This window comes from Protomyctophum bolini, assembly GCF_963924005.1.
Source record: "Protomyctophum bolini genome assembly, chromosome: 13".
Taxonomy (NCBI): domain Eukaryota; kingdom Metazoa; phylum Chordata; class Actinopteri; order Myctophiformes; family Myctophidae; genus Protomyctophum; species Protomyctophum bolini.
The window spans coordinates 10675926-10694468 of record NC_137874.1 but is presented as its reverse complement, the minus strand read 5'-3'; the positions used below and the strand labels follow the sequence as shown (position 1 = coordinate 10694468).

The following is an 18543-nucleotide window of genomic DNA, read 5'->3' as shown; positions in this document are numbered from 1 at the left end:
GAGAAACGAGGATAACTTTTTTTTCAAAATTTCAAAAAACATGGGCTATAACCCATCGTTTTTTTCATTTTTGTCAAATCATCAAAAATGATGAAAAACTGCGTGCTATAGTATGCCGTACCATATGGGCTATAGCCCATGGTCCAAAATGATGAGAAACAAGGATAACTTTTTTTTTCAAATTTTCAAAAAACATGGGCTATAACCCATCGTTTTTTTCATTTTGTCATTTTTGTCAAAACGTCAAAAATGATGAAAAACGGCGTGCTATAGTATGCAAAAAAAGAACTGAGCATCACAAACTCTCCAAAAAAGAACACCTGGAGAACACAAAAGCCACGGTCAACACCCACAATAACATCCTGTGAAAAAAAAACTCCAAGTGGGACGCAGACCCACAAACAATCAGTGCAACTGCCATGGCCCTGTATTTCTCTACAGCAGAGTATGCCTGCTCAAGCTGGAGCCGATCACGTCACACCAAATTGGTCGACACAGCCCTAAATAACAACTCCTTTCGTGGCTGTTTAAATTCGAGGGTCGCCGGTCCTCTCGAACGGAACAGTTTAACGTCATGCCCAGGACGAAAAGATATAGAGAACACCAACATGAAAAATAACAGTATATAGCGTTGTCTATATAGCACGCCGCTCAATGACCTGAGACCATGGACCAATGAACCATGTAAATACAACACATTGAGCAGGGCACTGCAGGGAGTTGAACCCCGTTCCGGTAAACCAGAAGTCCGACACCAGTGCCTTAGTTTTTGTGTTGTTAATTTACAGGTCCAGGTGTGCATACGCATGTGCGCCTGTGCGTGTGTAGGTGCATATGTGCATTTGTGTGTGCACGCTTCAATGACCACTGTTGGATCCCATGGGGATCAAGGACCTCTGGGAGCCACCTATAATTCACAACGGTCACAGCGAACTCTGTTGCATCACAACTGGTGGCCAACAGTCGTAACCAACACCGCCGCCGACCCACAGGAGAATACCATCGCACAGTGGTATCAGACCAACCACAATCAGCCAACCCTCAAACCAAACCCTTCGACCTAGAAGAACTCGGAATTGCAATGGGAAAGTTGAAACCCGGAAAAGCAGCAGGGATTGATGACATACTGGCAGAAATTATACAGCACCTGGAACCTAACGCAAAGACCTGGCTAGTGGGGATGCTGAACACATGCATGGCACAGAAAACCATCCTTTCTGTCTGGAAAAAGGCCAAAGTGGTTGCAATCCACAAACCTGGCAAAGACCCATCATCCCCAAAGAGCTACCGACCCATGTCCCTCCTTTGCATCACCTACAAGCTCTATGAGAGGCTGCTACTCCAACGCCTCGTTGTCACTCAACAAAGCTGACTAAAGACCAAGCTGGCTTCCGTCCCGGCCGCTCCTGTGCTGGACAGAGCTCAACCTCACCCAACACATTGAGGATGGGTTTGAGGGAAAACAAATAACTGCAGCAGCATTCAGAGATCTCTCTGCTGTCCAACACGGCACAATGGTCAGGAAAAGCCTCCTCAACAACAGGCGCTTCTATGTCCAGTTAATTGACCAGAGGAGTAAATGGAAAGCCCAAAAGAACGACCTCCCACAAGGTAGCGTGCTCGCCCCCCTCCTTTTCAATATCTACACAAACGACCAGCCACTACCAACAGAATGCCAGCGTTTCATCTACGCCGACGACCTCTGCATTACCACCCAACAAGCAGACTTGCAAAAGATTGAGTCTGTCCTTGAAAGTGCCCTCCAAGAAATGTCAAGCTACTACAATACAACCACCTGAAACCCAACCCATCAAAAACCCAACTATGCAGCTTCCACCTGAGGAAACCGAGACGCGAAAAACGAACTGAGCGTCACTTGGGATGGTCACAAACTCTCCAACCATACCCACCCCATGTAACTTGGAGTTACACTGGACAGGACACTTCAAAAAACACCTGGAGAACACAAAGGCAAGCATGCAGTCAGCTGGTGCCTGCCTGCGTGCCTGCCTTCCTCATGTGGAAGCATAGTTGAGTTTGTGTGTGTCTTTCTTTTTCTGTCTCTTTGTTAGGACAGAGATCAAGGTAGACGCCGTTGGAAAGCTCAACACAAGCCGATGCCCCTAGAGATCCATCCCAAAGCTTCCCTCAGGGAGCCCAGCAAGCCAGCTAGCCAGCAAGCCCGCCCAATCAGCCAACGCAGCCAGCCAGCTCCGCCAGTCAGCCAGTGTAGAAAGTCAGGCTGCCAAGCCAGCGCACATCAGCCCTTGCAGTCAGCCATTGCAGCCATACCAGCCTTGCTCAGTCAGCTCAGCCAGGCCTCTCTCGAGGCCTGGCTCTCTGTCTGCCTGGCCCGGTCTGCCCCGCAGCAATAGAACCAGCCTTGCCGGCAAGGCAGCCAGCTCAGAATACGAGCTCAGCAAGCCAGCGCAGCTGGCAAGCACGCAGTTAGTCTAAACCAGTTTCAGACCGGCAGGCCAAGGCAGACAGGCAGGCAGAAAGACCAGGAAGGCAACAAAGTGCAGGCAGGGGGACTATCCGGCCTAAGGCTGCGCTGCAAGGGTTGGAGCCTGGCTTGCTCCTGCTGGTCTGGGCTGAGTGGCTGTGGCTGCACAGTAAGGCTGCAGTAACCTAGTCTGGGCTTGTTGCTGCACTGGCTTGCTAAGCTCGCATTCTGAGCTGGCTGGCTCGCCAGATAGGCTGGTTCTGTTGCTGCAAGGCAGGGCAGGGCAGACCGGGCCAGGCAGACAGAGAGCCAGGCCTCGAAAGAGGCCTGGCTGAGCTGACTGAGCAAGGCTGGTATGGCTGCAATGGCTGACTGCAAGGGCTGATATGCTCTGGCTTGGCAGCCTGGGAACATGGGAAAATAAACATATAGCCTACAGTGAGTGGGGAAATGGGTGGGGGGATTCAGATTTTACCCGTTTTTGCCAGTTTCAAATTGCAGCCATCCGTAGGTGCCCTTTGAGTGCAGTTTTGAAGGAGTCAAGGGATTTGCATGTCTTAATGACTGTTGGTAGGGCGTTCCACATTTTGGTGGCATAGGAGCGAAATTAATTTAGTCATTGCAAATTCTCTTTATTGTTAATGGCATTTAATGTTTGTGTTAGGGACAAGATGACGTACATTTTCCCTTCATCGTCAATGGGCGTTTTTAAAACAAACATTGAACTATAAACACAAACATTAAACCTGCATATGAAAAAGTGTGAATGGAGTTTCTAGGTGAAAGTGATTTTTTGACTTGCCAACATCTGCCATAGAACCCCCATTCTGAATTTCTCATGTCAAAGCATTATATATTTCTAAAACTATGAAACATTTCACTTATAGAACAAGGAAAACAACTGAGGATGATAATTAGATTGGAGTTTCTAGGTGAAAGTGTTTTTTTTTGCAAATTGCGGCTAGGACTACAGCTGCAATGTTTGCAAGTTTAACGTCGTTTAAAACAAGCAGATCGCAAACCAAATTGGATGAGTGGGGAGTCAATGGAGGGTATTGCAATTTGCAACTCTAGATTCAACCCATTATAAAAAAATCTAGAGTTGCAAAATGCGGCTAGGCCAGGGGCAATGGGACATCTGGGCACCTCGATGTAAAATTGGCTATTTTGTCCAAAATGTAAAAAGGAATAATACTTGGAAAATGGTTTTAAAGTAAAGTATTCAGGATAATAGAACATGCTAAAACATTTGACAATTACAGGTCTAATATCTCTACAAACAGCTATAAAACCTGTATATCCAGACATTTTGGGGCAAAACAAGAAGTTAAAGGATACAAATAGGTCTGATGATGTACCATACTTGTTCACATAATGTATACCGGTACTTTAGATTACTTAAGACCATATTTAAATATTGTTTTTTAATGCAAATTGAGTTTCTTACTGGCATATTGGCTTCAAGATATTGGCTTCTCTCAACATTGCCGAGTAGTAGCCTATATAGGGAGACGCTGACATATTTAACACTTTAACTATAATCAAAACTTTCTCATTACTTTGACTCTATCGCCATCTCCTGATAACAAAAGGTAAAACCTTCCCATGACAGCTTACTACTGGCAGTAAGCTCTCACTGACAACCAAGTCTTGTCCCCACATGTTTCAGCCATCACCAGTGCAATTTATACGAGTTAGGTTAAAGTCTAACTAACTTTTCACTTTGTAAAACATGGCATTGAAGGTCAAACGATTTGTGACCATTGCTGCATCAACTATAATAATAAAACAATAATATTGGTGCTTAGTGCAGAAAGGTTGGTTCCTTTTGAGCTGCGTTCGAACAGTAATTATCCATTTCTATAATGTCCAGAGTTTAATCATTTTTTCTATAAATGCCTGTATCGTATTAGAATTGGTAGGGATGAATAATAGATTAGATAGATATTTCTACAGAGAGTCCAAACACAGCACAACAGATGAACGTTAGCTTGGCTCAGTGGTTCCCAAACAGAGTGTCCTGAGTTAGTGTGTTCTCACTCAGTATAGGAGACATACCAACATAAAGTGTATAGAGCGTCGCTCTATACACTTGCTCAATCTGTCTTTCCTTTATCAAGGTAGTTCTCAGCTGAGCGCAGTATCTCGTTGACGGCGCTGAGGAGCAGGATGTCACAGCTCTTGTCCAGCTCTTTCTCCTCGCTGTAGTTCTTCACAGGAAACACAGAGGATAGAGGAACGCCCAGACACTGGCTGGCCTCCTGGAGCTTAAGTCAATGGTTCCCAAACCGAGTGTCCGCAAATAATTTGGGGGGGGGACGGGGGGACGACACATTCAAGCTCAGTGAGGTAGTGTTGGTTTCCTGTGGTTTGTCTTTGGTAGAACTCACCTTGGTCTTGATGTAGAGGCTGTGATAAACACTGCTCAGGTCCTTTGCCACAGCCCGATCGGCTTCATCCACTTTAGTCAACAGGACCAACTGAGGGATCCCTGGAGAACAGCACCCAACATGTTCAACAGCTGTAAAAAATAATAATAACGACCCCAGGCTGTGCAATTGTGATACTTTTGTTTTGTAAACCAAGGACTATATACTACTATATTAGTATGCCTTACCATTAATTTTGGAAGGAAGCTTCACTGGGAGAGATCTTGACATTGATAAGCCTAATTTATACTACATAACCACAAGTGCCGAAAATAGACAATCTACAAGCTCACAATGCATGTTGTGTTGCGCTTGCAACACATTATAAGCTTGTACCATTTGTCATGAGACACCATTTTGCGGTGGCGCAACAATTGGGGCTTACAGTGATGCTGCGTTTGAGCAACTGACCGACTAGGTTGACCTTGCGTCAAACGGCGGCCAGTTTGTCCTCAATCTTGGAGGACATGGCGTCGATGACGTAGGCCACGCAGTGGATCCTGTCCTGAAGACCTGGACCTTTATTGTAGGCCTGGGCCTCTGGTTGTAACGGAACTAAAGCGTTGAACTGTGAAGAGCAGGGGAAAGAAAACACATTAATTTCACTCATGACTGACTGAATAATGCATTACATATCCTTCCCATCTCTCTAATGTCCTATCTAATTAAAGACAGCAAAAGATGATTGAAATAAGATGATCCTGTTCGGCAAAGCAAAGAACCACAATTAGTATTACTAATTTAAACTCTAGTTTGGTTTTCAATTAGAAATGTGCGAAGATTCACCTGATATCTGTCGGCAATGTGACCTCTCAAAATGCTGCTTATGTCGTCCACATTAACCCCTGTGGTCTCCTCCAATCCCATGGTGTCACACAAGATGATTGGCAGAGGTTTGCCCGGCTCTCTAGCTTTAACCTCGTAGGTGTGAAACTGTAGGATGTACAATGTTATTATTTCACTCTACTAAAGGGCCTATTCAGACTCCAGATTTAGGTGAAGAGGTGGCCACCTTTTCGGTGGTCACCTCTTCACCAAAACAGTGGTTTTTCACAATTGCACAGCCTGGGGGTCGTTATTATTATTATTTTTGACAGAGAGGGGGGTTATAATTTAAGAGGGGAGCTAAATTTGAAGAAACTTCTTGTCAACACTACCATGAAAAGTCAATGTATAACAATCTGTGGGGTCAATTTGTGGAATGGTCTGGCTGTAGAACTCAAACAAAGCACCAACATTGTACAATTTAAGAGGATGTACAAAAATGACTTACTTAACTATTACAGAGTGGAGGATGAGGCACGTTGATTGTCTCGGGCTATACTTGATTTCTTAATTATTATACTTGATTTCTCATTTATTGTTCTTACATACACATGGACACATGTACGTGTGCATTTAGAGGAATTCACAGCTGAGGAACCAAAACACAAAGGAAAACCGTGACTCCCTCCCTCCCCACACTGATGGGAAATCCCAGTGCGACTACTTTCTCATATTCTTGGCAGGCTGTTAAGTTGTATTGCCTGGCATTAATCTGTGCCCAACTTGTCAACCAAGAACATTAGTTCACAACATGGGTGGTTATGGTTTAGAGTTACGTAGCAGTGGGTCACCTGGGTGGTGGTGGAGCCCCGGTTGCCTGCAGCCCCCTGGAGGGTGACGTGTCCAAGATGGACTTGATGGAGTTGCAGAAGCTGGACTTCCCTGCTCCCACTGGTCCAATGAGCAGAACCCTGATCTGGGACACAGCACTGAAACTTCTCTGTTCTATTTGGTACAGCAGAGCTTCCTTATTCCTGTGGAGACCAGTGTTCAACAGGTTAAACATTTAAGCATGTTTCACTGCAGATGCAATGTAGGCAAATCTTGTACAGTATACATACTGTAGGTGCAGTGCTGATTTCTTAACTGTCGGGACTCGGGAGCCTCAGCTGCTATTTTTAATGCTATTGCGTGCAGTAGTAGTAGTAGTATGGATTGTGAAATGTGTTTGATCTTTCACCCCTGCCCTGGTTGTATAAACCAAATCTAGCAAAGTGTGGCGTTCTTCTTTCTACTTTGGCAACGATATAGTGCTGTGTGACTCAGTAAATGTGTAGTTTCAGTTGATTAGATTTTGTCTGTTTCAGTTTACACAAATTTGCACTATAAACAAACATGGCGCACAATACAATATCGTGGCAACCTTAGGCATGGGTGGCACAGGGGAAGGTGATCACTGATCACCTTAGGCATGGGTGGCACAGGGGAAGGTGATCACTGATCACCTTAGGCATGGGTGGCACAGGGGAAGGTGATCACTGATCACCTTAGGCATGGATGGCACAGGGGAAGGTGATCACTGATCACCTTAGGCATGGGTGGCACAGGGGAAGGTGATCACTGGCAGCCGCACATTGGTATAGGTGTGAGAAAGGAAATGACATGATCCTGCACATCATTTGTATTCGTTCATTACAAACTCCTAAATCTGAAAGAGGATGGAGTCTGCGACTGGGTTATCGCTAATGATCTACAAAATAATTTACAAAAAATACAGGTTGTTATGTATATGGACAATCAAAATCAGTTGTAAATATTAAACTTAATGTTGATAAAGATATGGCACACTGACCATCTATAAAAATGAAAACATGCCACTTCATGTCAAAAAGGTTGCAGACCCACTATAGTAAAGTAGTACAGTATATGAATAAGTACAGTATTATATTGTTGCTGTCTGGAAATCTGGAAAAATGTTCATTTTTCAGGAAATGAAAAATATAAATTTTTAAAGGAAATGAAGAAACGATGCAATACTGCCTCATCAAAGTTGGTGTTGTGACTTTAGATATTGCCAATTACTTGAAAAGGAGAGAGGTGGTGGAGTTAGCTGTTTTAGCAGACCGTTTGACGTTCCAATGGAGTTAAGAGGTTTTGTCCAAAGCGTTTTTTTTTTACTACTTTCCATTGGTTCACACAGACCTAAAGGGTGTTCAAAAGCAATGATTTATGGAGGGGGGGGGGGGGAATCAAAAACCTCAAAAATGGAGTTATGAGGTTTCCCGCGGACAGCAATGATATATGGTACAGTATGGTTCCATACTGTATATACAGTATAACAGAGACTAATCCAGAGTAGCATGGAACTAACCTATGCTTTCTATGGCATAGGCAGCTCCCGGCAGGATCCGCCGGCAGAAACTGTGCGCAGCTGCTGGACATGATACTAATTAATTAGAGCGACAGAGAGGAGTGTGTGTGTGTGTGTGTGTGTGTGTGTGTGTGTGTGTGTGTACATGTGTGCGTGTGTGTGTGTCAATTTAACAAAGGTGCAGACGATCAGAAATCAGCAGAGAGTGATCGACGTTTGTGCTACTCTATGCCGTATTGAAGTGGACTCGGACCCAGACTTTTCTTTCTCCCTGGAAATAAAAACGTCTGGGTTTCCGAGGCTAAATCCAGAGTGACTTACTCAGGAGTCCAGTCCATCGTCGTCCACGGTTTCTTCATGGCTTTACATTCTGTTTAGAACAACCAGACAGTTATGACAATATGTAATTAAAACACAGAAACATCATGCTGACCCTGATGAAGGAAGGCCCATGCAGGCCCAAACGCGTTGGTCGTGCTTTAAAAGGGACACTTCACCCTTTTTGTAAAAATATATATGTTAATGACGTTTAGAAGCTTTAGAACACTTTCATGGGGGTCTTTATGTATGTAATAATGTGGTTTTAAATATTTTAGAATGTGGCAGTGAGCCCAGTGTCTCTGTCATGGACACTGGGCTCACTTCCTTCCTGGACTACATGCAAGACAGATCTCCCCCTATCCACAAGGAGGAGCAGTGCACCAAAGAATTATGGGAATTGTAGTCCAGGAAGGTAGTGAGACCAGTGTCCATGACATCAGTGACACTGGGCTAAAACTAAAATAGCTAAAACCACATGTTACACACATAAAGACCCCCAGGAAAGTGTTCTAAAGCTTCTATCTAAACGTCATTAACATATTTTTATTTGCAAAAAGGGTGAAGTGTCCCTTTAACCCTTGTTTTTAATATTTAATGAAATAAAGGATTTTCTTCTACTTCAACTGGACAGAGCTGCCTTGGCCACCTAATACCTCCTTCCACAGTGACATTGACTCAAGGTATAGAACTTTTTTAAGAACAGAAACATCGTGTTTACATGTTTGTATTGAACTCACCTTTGAGTTTGTAGACTTCACATTCAACCAGCGTCAGGTCGTCGCCATGCATTTCCGCAGCATTGAAATTGTAATAATTTTGACCAGGATTGCTGTGCACTACAGCTCGGCCATTACTACAAAGACCTAGATTTTCTCCAAAATAAGGACCATGGCTGCCTTGCATTGACACAGCATAAGCGGGATTGGTGACCTGATATTTGAGAAGATTTTCCCCGTTAAAGGTGAAAAGAAAAGCCTTGGCATCATTCCCCCATTGACCACTTTGATTAAAAGATATACTGGTGTATCCCCCAAAGACGTGGCCAGAGTTATTGTAGCCCACGGACAGAGTGGGCCCCTGGTTGTCAAATCTCTGGTGGAACGCTTCTGCAGTGTAACCATGGACTGAAGCCTGGTAGAGGAGCTTCGGGGTCATGTTTCCTAGCTGGGAGCACAGCGCAGTCTGCTGTGTCTGGGTCAGCTTGGGACGGATGGATCCCATCGCAGTTCTAGGAAAGCCCCGCTGTGATTGGCCAGTAGTCACTGTGATTGACAGTTCTCGTTTTTGCAACTATGCCTAAACCCAACCCTAAACCTATCCTCAGTCAAACTATGTCTAAACCTAACCCTATTCTCATTAAAACTATGCCTAAACCTAACCCTATCCTCAGTAAAACTATGCCTAAACCCAACCCTAAACCTACCCCTAAACCTATCCTCAGTAAAACCATGTCTAAACCTAACCCTATTCTCGTTAAAACTATGCCTAAACCTAACCCTATCCTCAGTAAAACTATGCCTAAACCTAACCCTAAACCTATCCTCAGTAAAAAACTATGCCTGGTAAGGCGGGTCTATCCCAGGACGTTGGTGGGATTCATAATCGCGCGCCTGGCGTTCATGATGGAAGAATGGTCCAGCAGACGAGTGGTCTGGATTCTCTGAATGAACACAAAGAGATAGCCATTGCGGTTAAAAACACTTATTTTATCACCAACAGTTTGATATCAGGAGATGGCGCTAGAGTCAAAGTAATGAGCAAATTAGTTTGTTGTTTAAAAGCTAGCTTTTATTGCTGTTAAAGTGTCAAATATGTCAGTGTCTCCCTATATTACTCAGCAATGTTGACAGGTGTAGCCTATATATATATATATATATATATATATATAATTAAAACATCTAGATGTTTGTACTGACACTAATTAAATCTGACTGCCATGCAATTAAATGTGTCCATGGCACTGGAAAAGAACAATTTCGTTTTTGTAACATATCAGCAAAAGTTTCAAATATCCTAAAAATAAAAAAAAACCTTCATTCCACACACACACACACACACACACGCCTACTACCACATTAAACCCAAGCGTTTAGGTTATAAACTGTTTTAAACACATAATTTGTAACACTTTTTAAACGTGTCACAGTGTTTAGATTATAAACAGAAGAACATGTTTAATCCCTGTAACACTTTTTAAACACATAAACGTGTTTAGTTTTTACAATCAAAGTCAGTCATATAGGTGTTTAGAATTTGAACACTATAGGTGTTCTCGTGAGGTGTTTGAGTGAACTCGTGTTCTACTGTATTGTATGAATATTAATAAACACTTGGCATTTTATTATTACACACATGGTGTTTAGGTTTAAACACGTCACATGTTCCAGGGATTTACAGTGTAGCATTAACTATCCCTGCAGTTTGAGGGGGGTTTACACATGGGTATTCACCTTTTCACACACGCACGCACCCATGCACGCGCGCTGTACAGTAACTTATACTGTACAGTAAGTTACAGTAGCATGAATTTTACTATACTGTAGCTACTTGAGAAAAATGAATGTACAGTACTACAACAGAGAATGCACAGTACTACAAGAAGCCAAACGGAAGTTCACAATGCGCCTGATTTTCTGTGAAATATAGGCCTACAGTATTTCTCTGAGTCAAAGAATCCAGTTATCAGAACGTCACTTGTGTTTTGTAATTTTTTCTATTACAACTTCACAGGTTTTCCTTTGAAAAAAGAAAGGGTTCCCGTCGATGCACGAAATAAGAAGTGTAAAATGCTAATAGAGCATTTGGATGGGGATCCGCTGGAACTACCTCAAGGAGCCCTGCATGGGGGTCCCCGGACCCAACTTTGAGAACCACTATTGGACAGTATTTTTGGTCAAAACTTTTACCGACATGATTACATAATTATAACGTGCATGCCATCCATCAGTCTCTGGTTTGTTCTCTTTTACACAATGCACATTGTGAACAACCCCAATTTGAAAATAGCCGATCTCCAAGTTCACAATGTGTTGCATTGTGGGCACATTGTGAGTATGTAGATCAGCAACAAAAAAAAAGAAAGAACGAACGAAAAGGTTTGACATTTTTGGAACAATATTGAAAAATGTTAATACAAATCTTATTTGGGTCACTGATACAGAAAATGTTCAAATGGGGGAGGGGACTGCTGCTCAACAGCTCAAATATAAATGTGGGGGACCTAGACACGTGATTATGAATCCCACCAGCGTTCTGGGTTAGACCTGCCTTACTGATTGGCTCCCGGGCAGGCATAGTTCGCGGGAAGCGAACGCAGCTCGTACATATTTGGGTTTTGGACGTATAGCTGCTTTGGGGACTCCTTATATGGTTATGGCTGAGTCATGGTGACGTAACAGCGGGACAGACACTTGCATCAATCACAAACAAATCACTCAGCTCCATATATGGGCACAAAAGCGGGACAGACAGACACACAGACAGACATGATCTGCTAGGTCTCATAGTAAGTGCTCACTGCATTCGCAATCACTGCGTTCGCAATAATACAAGATACAGTACTGGTACAGTACAAGTTAACAGTACAAGGTAACACTTTCACTAACATAGCCAACCTCCTGGCTGCCCCAGAACACCTCCGCAATGGCTGTATTCCACTCATCTGTTTAGAACTTTAATGAAAGCAAGGCATCTTACCTTTCCTTTGACACGAGTCCGACACATGTGGTCTTCTCTTTTCAAGGACCTGTGGGTCAGCTGGAAGACAAAACCAGCAGTACCAGTAAGTATCATGCTGAATATGGGCATATACTCCATAATTGGTCATAAAATGGACTCTCCATATATGCTACTATAATTATGCTATAGGCTACTGATCAGGAATCTCCATATATGGGCAATAAATTACTTAAAGGGATATTTATTTCCCCTCCTATATACAGGTTTGATGTTTGTTTTTTTCGTTTGTTTTAAAAAACGCCATTGACAATGAAGGGAAAACTTCAGCGTCATATTATTGTCCCTCATTACGTCATATTCTCTTTATTGTCAATGGCATTTAATTTGTGTTGGCACCGTTTGTTTTATATCACCATTACATATCACCTAATCAACATGAGTTAGACTTTAATATACCAGTAAGACGCGCAAACGCGGGAAGTGAACGCAGCTGAGACCCTGCAGATCATGTCTGTCTCTCTGTCTGTCTGTCTGTCTGTCTGTCTGTGTGTCTGTCCCGCTGTTACTGTATATGTGGACCTGGCCCCTTTTGTGCCCATATATGGAGCTGAGTGGACCTGGCCCCTTTTGTGCCCATATATGGAGCTGAGTGATTGCTGATGCAACACACTCCATATTTGGATAGCGGGACAGACAGACAGACAGACAGACAGACACACAGACAGACATGATCTGCTAGGTCTCATAGTAAGTGCTCACTGAATTCGCAATTAGCCCCCTCCCTTCACACAGGTATGATTGTTTTGGTTAAAACTAATACCTAAAGCTATATTCTGATCCTTTTTATTGGCCTAAAATATTGTCTATATACATTCATGAATCCACTTTCTGACCGGCTGAATGTATTGGGCATTCTTTTGTATAGGGGTTTCTTGTGACCATACCATTAACATCCTATGGCAGGCAAAAATGTCAAACTTTCCTTTTGCTCTAAGTAGCATGTGACATGTCAAACTAGGGGGTTTTCATGATTCTGAATCCATTCCAAGCATTAGTTTTGCACAAAATACACTCCTTGGGCTAAAAACGGCCATTTTTGCTGCGACAGGCAGACATCGTCACCACAAAACAACGAAGCGAACGTGCACATGCACGTCCCCGTCCGTGGTAACGACATGGATTTGATTCAAGTTTTTAAAAATTAGAAATTTCTCAAATCTGCAATCTACAGTACAAGCTCACAACAATGGCCAACAGTTCTCTAATGGAAATCAGCAGAAAATCTTTCTCGCATGTGGCCTTCTGTGTCTTTATTTCCATCTCTGTTCTCACTTGTGGTCACACTGTGCGCGTGTGCGTGCATGCATGTGTGCGCACATCATGAAACAACATTTTCACTTGCGAGGACCAGGACCAAAATTGTCATGTCACTGACAATATGTATTTCTCAAGCGACTATACATGTGGGGACAATTGGCCCTCACACGTATAGTACAGTACGGGCACACAGTACACACACACACAATACAACACAACACAATCTATCTAACCACTCAGAGAAGAGAGTGAAAACAGTGAACAGATATAGTATAGATATAAATGATATTATGAAGTGTGTGACATAGTTCTTTCAGTCCTTTCAGATGTGATTGGTTAACCGCATACCAAACCAGCTGTCCTTTATCGGTCCAGAATGAGGAGCTGTTGGAGACCTCGTCTCACACACCTGTCAACTAGATCAGTGGTTCTCAACCTTTTCAGGGCGTGACTGCCATGACGAAATAATCATAATTGAACTGGGCCTCCCTAGTGACTCCCCAGTGCCTCCCCAGTGCCCCCCCAGTGACTCCCCAGTGCCTCGCCAGTGCCCAGTGTCCCCCTAGTACCTCCACAGTGCCTCCCCAGTGCCCCCCCCCCCCCCCAGTGCCTCCCCAGTGCCTCCCCAATGTCTGCCCAGTGTCCCCCCAGTGACTCCCCAGTGCCTCCCCAGTGTCTCCCCAGTGCCTCCCCAGTGTCCCCCCAGTGCCTCCACGGTGTCTCCCCCCGCCAGTGCCTCCCCAGTGTCTCCCCGGTGCCCAGTGTCCCCCCAGTGTCTCCACGGTGCCTCCCCCCGCCAGTGCCTCCCCAGTGTCCCCCCAGTGCCTCCCCAGTGCCTCCCCAATGTCTGCCCAGGGTGGTGGGCACCGCGAAAAATCCAGCTTTGGGTGCCAGATTGCTCAGGACCGCCCCTGTGAGTGTGTGTGCGTGTGACTCATAGTTTCATTGCATTTAAGCAGTCAGCAATATCCATATACACACACACACACACACACACACACACACACACACACACACTTTACATACCAGGGAAGGAGGAGCTGTGGCATTTCCATGAACCTGAATGTCACTTCCTGTTGCACGCAGGAAGTTGTATGTGGGCGCTCTCTCTCTCTCTCTCTGACTCACATGTGCTGCATCTGAAAAGAAAACATACAAACAGAAACTAGACACGTATAGAAACCCCATGACTGTCTGCATTAGAGACACAATTAAAATCACCATAAGACTATCGTTCTTTAACATTCAAAGGTCATGACAGGGGGTTATTTCCTTCTAAAAAGGAGGGCTCGCTACTCTTGAATACGGCGTACACATTTTATTCGTTTATATATTGATTAATTTACATTTTAGTTCAAGACCCAAAAGAGAATTGAGACGTTTGCCTGTTACCCAAACTAGTGAAAATAGCAGATATACAAGCTCAACGCATAGCTTTGCGGATACGTTCCAGCTTGCAGCTTTAACCATGTTAAACACTGGTGTCCCAATTTGGCAAAAATAGCAGATCTAAAAGCTCATGGCCATGGCTCAGTGGTCCAGGCACCTTGGCTGGCAACCCAGTCTGGCAGTGTGCCGCAGGCTCGACTCCCGATCCCAACGGCCTTTACTGCATGTCTTCCCCCCATCTATCTCCCCATTTCCTGTCAGCCTACGGTCTGTCCCTCCATACAAAATATAAAATAAAGGTGAAAGCCACAAAAAAACAAAAAAAAACATTTAAAAGATTTGTAGATTTGCTGCTATTTTGATGCTATTTTTGGTGATGATAGCAATTTAGTGTAAATATAGAACTAGGCACAGGAGGGGTCCTAGTCAACTAAGTAGGCATATTATACACAGGGTTAATTTGTGACTACCGGTAACAGCAGATTTTTTTAACTGTGGTAAGGTTAACAAATAAATATTTGTGTCTTCAAAATGATTAGAAAGTTTTAATGTATATGCCCACATTAAAGGGATGACTCTTATCATGCCACTGGAAAAATATCCCTGGTTTATGCAATGTTAATGCAATGTTTATTTTTTATTGGAAATCAATTAACAATGAACATAGTGTTTTACATCATTGGCTTAACAGTATCAGGTCTACACTGCTACTGTAGTGTCCAAATGGAACCAAACGGACCCATAAGTGTGGTCCAATACATAAGCAAGTTGGGGGTCCGACATGAAAGGATTTGAGCAGGAACCACTTCCACTGGTTAAATATATGGCCTAGTACAGAACTGTGCATGCCCCTGCCTCTAATGGTGTGTGATGTTAGTACACGGTAAGGAGAAACCTGTTCTCTTTGGCCCTGGAGATAATTTTATACCAGGCTATCGTCCGCCGAAAGAGTCCGCGGTATAACTTGCAGTAAGACAATTCAAATAAATACAAAAATAAAAATAGCAGCCAGGCCTAATACGCTTTATTCACGTTATTGTGCCCATGCATAAATATGAACCTCAGTAGCTAGAACCTTGAAGCACGCAACTTATTGACGCAAGACAAGAGTAATATGTAAACGGAAGCTTTGTCCATAAAGCATTAGCATGTAGGCTACAATATGTGTAGTGTACTTACACTGTAGGCTACTGTTCAGCAGTGTAAATTGTTGATGGAACTTGTTTGTTGGAGGTAAAATGTTCATGTCGCCGACGCAACAGTTCCGTGTTGGAACTCTGATTGCAGGCAGCGGTGTGATGAACTTGCGTTATTCATCAGCAGCAGCTGGGAACAGTCACATGGACTCTGGTGCCATCTACTGGTATCTAGTTAACATTACACACACGATACAGAACACTGCTGCTTTACCCTTCTAAATTTATAGAGAAAGTATGTATCCATGAGTAACTGTCTATTTGTGTATATGTATTATTATATATGTACCATTTTGTGAGTGTCTTGTAAGCCCGTGCGGGCTGGGCATCTTATGATGTAGGACACTTTAATACTCTATCTATCTATCACTCTATCTATCTATCTATCTATCTATCTAGACGTGGACGTGATGCCAAAGCAGATAACACTGGAATTTGAACTCTGACAAAATTACATTTTATTAATTAAAAACATAGTGCAGGTTTAAATCAAACAAACACACATCAGTGCAAGTACTCTACTACAACAAAAACAACAATCATCATCATCATCATCATCATCATCATAACAAGGGCAAAAAAGTGATGTGCATACGTCATTATTAGGAAACTTAACAACTTTCAACCTGGTCATTATAAGGCAAAGGTGTTCAAACTATGAAAATAAATTAACATTTTTCAAAATCAAATTTCAAATAGTCATAGTATAAAACTAAAGTAACATGTTTAGCAGTTTGTGAGTGAATTACCTTTTCCCCCGCAGATACGTACAGCTGCCTGGTTCAGTCAACAACAGATTCCTCCCGCTGACCACCAACCAGTGTCTTCTTGTGAGCTACAGTAGGATACAATAAGGCAGAGCACGGGCCCTTCTAGGGCCAGTGCATAGGGAGGAGTTTCAATCAGGACAGGTTATTCTAGGGTAGGTACCCTCACAAAAAACATGCAGTAATCCTGGTCACTCGGCCTGGTGGAGGGGAAAGGAACTGGTTGGAATAACGTGTTCCTTCCAACCAGGGAAACTCCCCCCTGTCAGGTGCAAAGGAGCAACTTGGACACTCAGGCATGAAGGAAGCATGAGTTCAAGTTTTTGTATAGTTTTAGTATAAGTCGGTATAAGTCGGGTTCCCCAAAACACAGATAAGCCAATGAGACCGAGACATTGAGTTTCCCCCAAACACATTGAATTTATTCAGATTAACCACAAGGGTTAAAACACTACATGCACTGGATAAACAGTATTTATTAGAAATACAGTTAAAACTACCAATATATTGTAGAATATTAAAATACAGTTCCATACAACCCCAGAGATAGTTAAACAGACAAGCAATGGCAATCACTGACCACAATAAGTATAGCCAGAGTCAACTGGCCAGTGGGCGACAACACTTAATTCTACAGGGGCAGCTAGCTAAAGGGGTAGAAGGTATAGGTTAGATCACTATGCCCAGCAAACCACACAGCAATCACACATACACAGCACACAGAAAGAAGAAGCACCACCATGAAAAGAGGTGCTGCACGCACACGCCAATATTGCAAACCTTTGGGGCTGTGGACTACAGTGAAACCTACTGTATAGTGAACTCCCCTGTAGCAGTCAGCTGCACCACTCGGCTCTGTTGAACTCAGTTAACGCACATGTAGGACACCATATGTGTGGGGGAGAAACAAAAGAAAACAGATAAACAAAAGGAAATAGCTCAATACTCAAAATAAACAATAATGATTAAATCAACCTAAACAAAGCAGCAGTGGCTATAGATCTAAGGGCGGGATATAACAAACATTTAGTACATTAGACTATAATACAAATAAAGTATCTCATCAAGTTATAACTTATTTTGTTTGTGTACCTTAATTGTCCGTTTGTGCTCACACACTTCCATGAGAGTTTGGCACAGGGCACATGAATGGACATCAACCTGAATTGTAACATATAGTTTAGAATAGATTACAGAACAAGATGATTAAAACTACATGTTACTCACCCTGGCAGTAAAATTTATAAAAACAACAGCAGACCCAGGTCTCAAGACCCACGGCCAGGCCAGCATTCACCAAACTTCTGCTTGGAAAAAGACAGGGCATTTAAATAGTGCCTATACTTGAGGATTGTCAATGAGAAAGTGCCCCTATGGTGGCCTCTGAGGCTCAACTTCAACTGGCTACACAATGATTAAATGAAAAGTATTAAGAAGCACTTGGCAGGCATAATATGTGATATCACGTATTAAATCGCTTTATATTGGTATGAAACGGTCTCGCTAAAAAAACTAGGGCGCTTATCCGTCGTGATGAACAGATCGGCGAGGTTTTACGCTGCATCGCGATTACAATATTAACGTTTCTGGAGAACGTTTTCTTTCGTGTAACGTTAGAGGTCCAACTCGGTGTCGTGGAGCCACGCCCGCATCTCTGGTCCCAGGTCAAAGAGGCCGGCCTCTGAGGGTGGTCTGTGTAAGGGGCAGGTGAAGATGACATGGTCCTCTGAGGGCGGTCTGTGTAAGGGGCAGGTGAAGATGACATGGTCCTCTGAGGGCGGTCTGTGTAAGGGGCAGGTGAAGATGACATGGTCGGCGGTCTGCTCAGGGGCACCGCACTCACATGCCGCACTGTCTGCCAGTC

At 43.4% G+C, this 18543-nt stretch overlaps 1 pseudogene across 1 annotated transcript; it reads right to left on the bottom strand.

Annotated features, from left to right (window-relative positions):
• Nucleotides 1–4542: 4542 nt before the first annotated feature.
• LOC308327514 (interferon-induced protein 44-like) lies at nucleotides 4543–9139 on the bottom strand (annotated as a pseudogene). The gene is made up of 6 exons: nucleotides 9070–9139; nucleotides 8333–8381; nucleotides 6492–6674; nucleotides 6149–6152; nucleotides 4837–4937; nucleotides 4543–4713 (listed from the first exon to the last, which is right to left on the bottom strand). The product of its transcript is annotated as an interferon-induced protein 44-like (transcript).
• Nucleotides 9140–18543: the final 9404 nt, after the last annotated feature.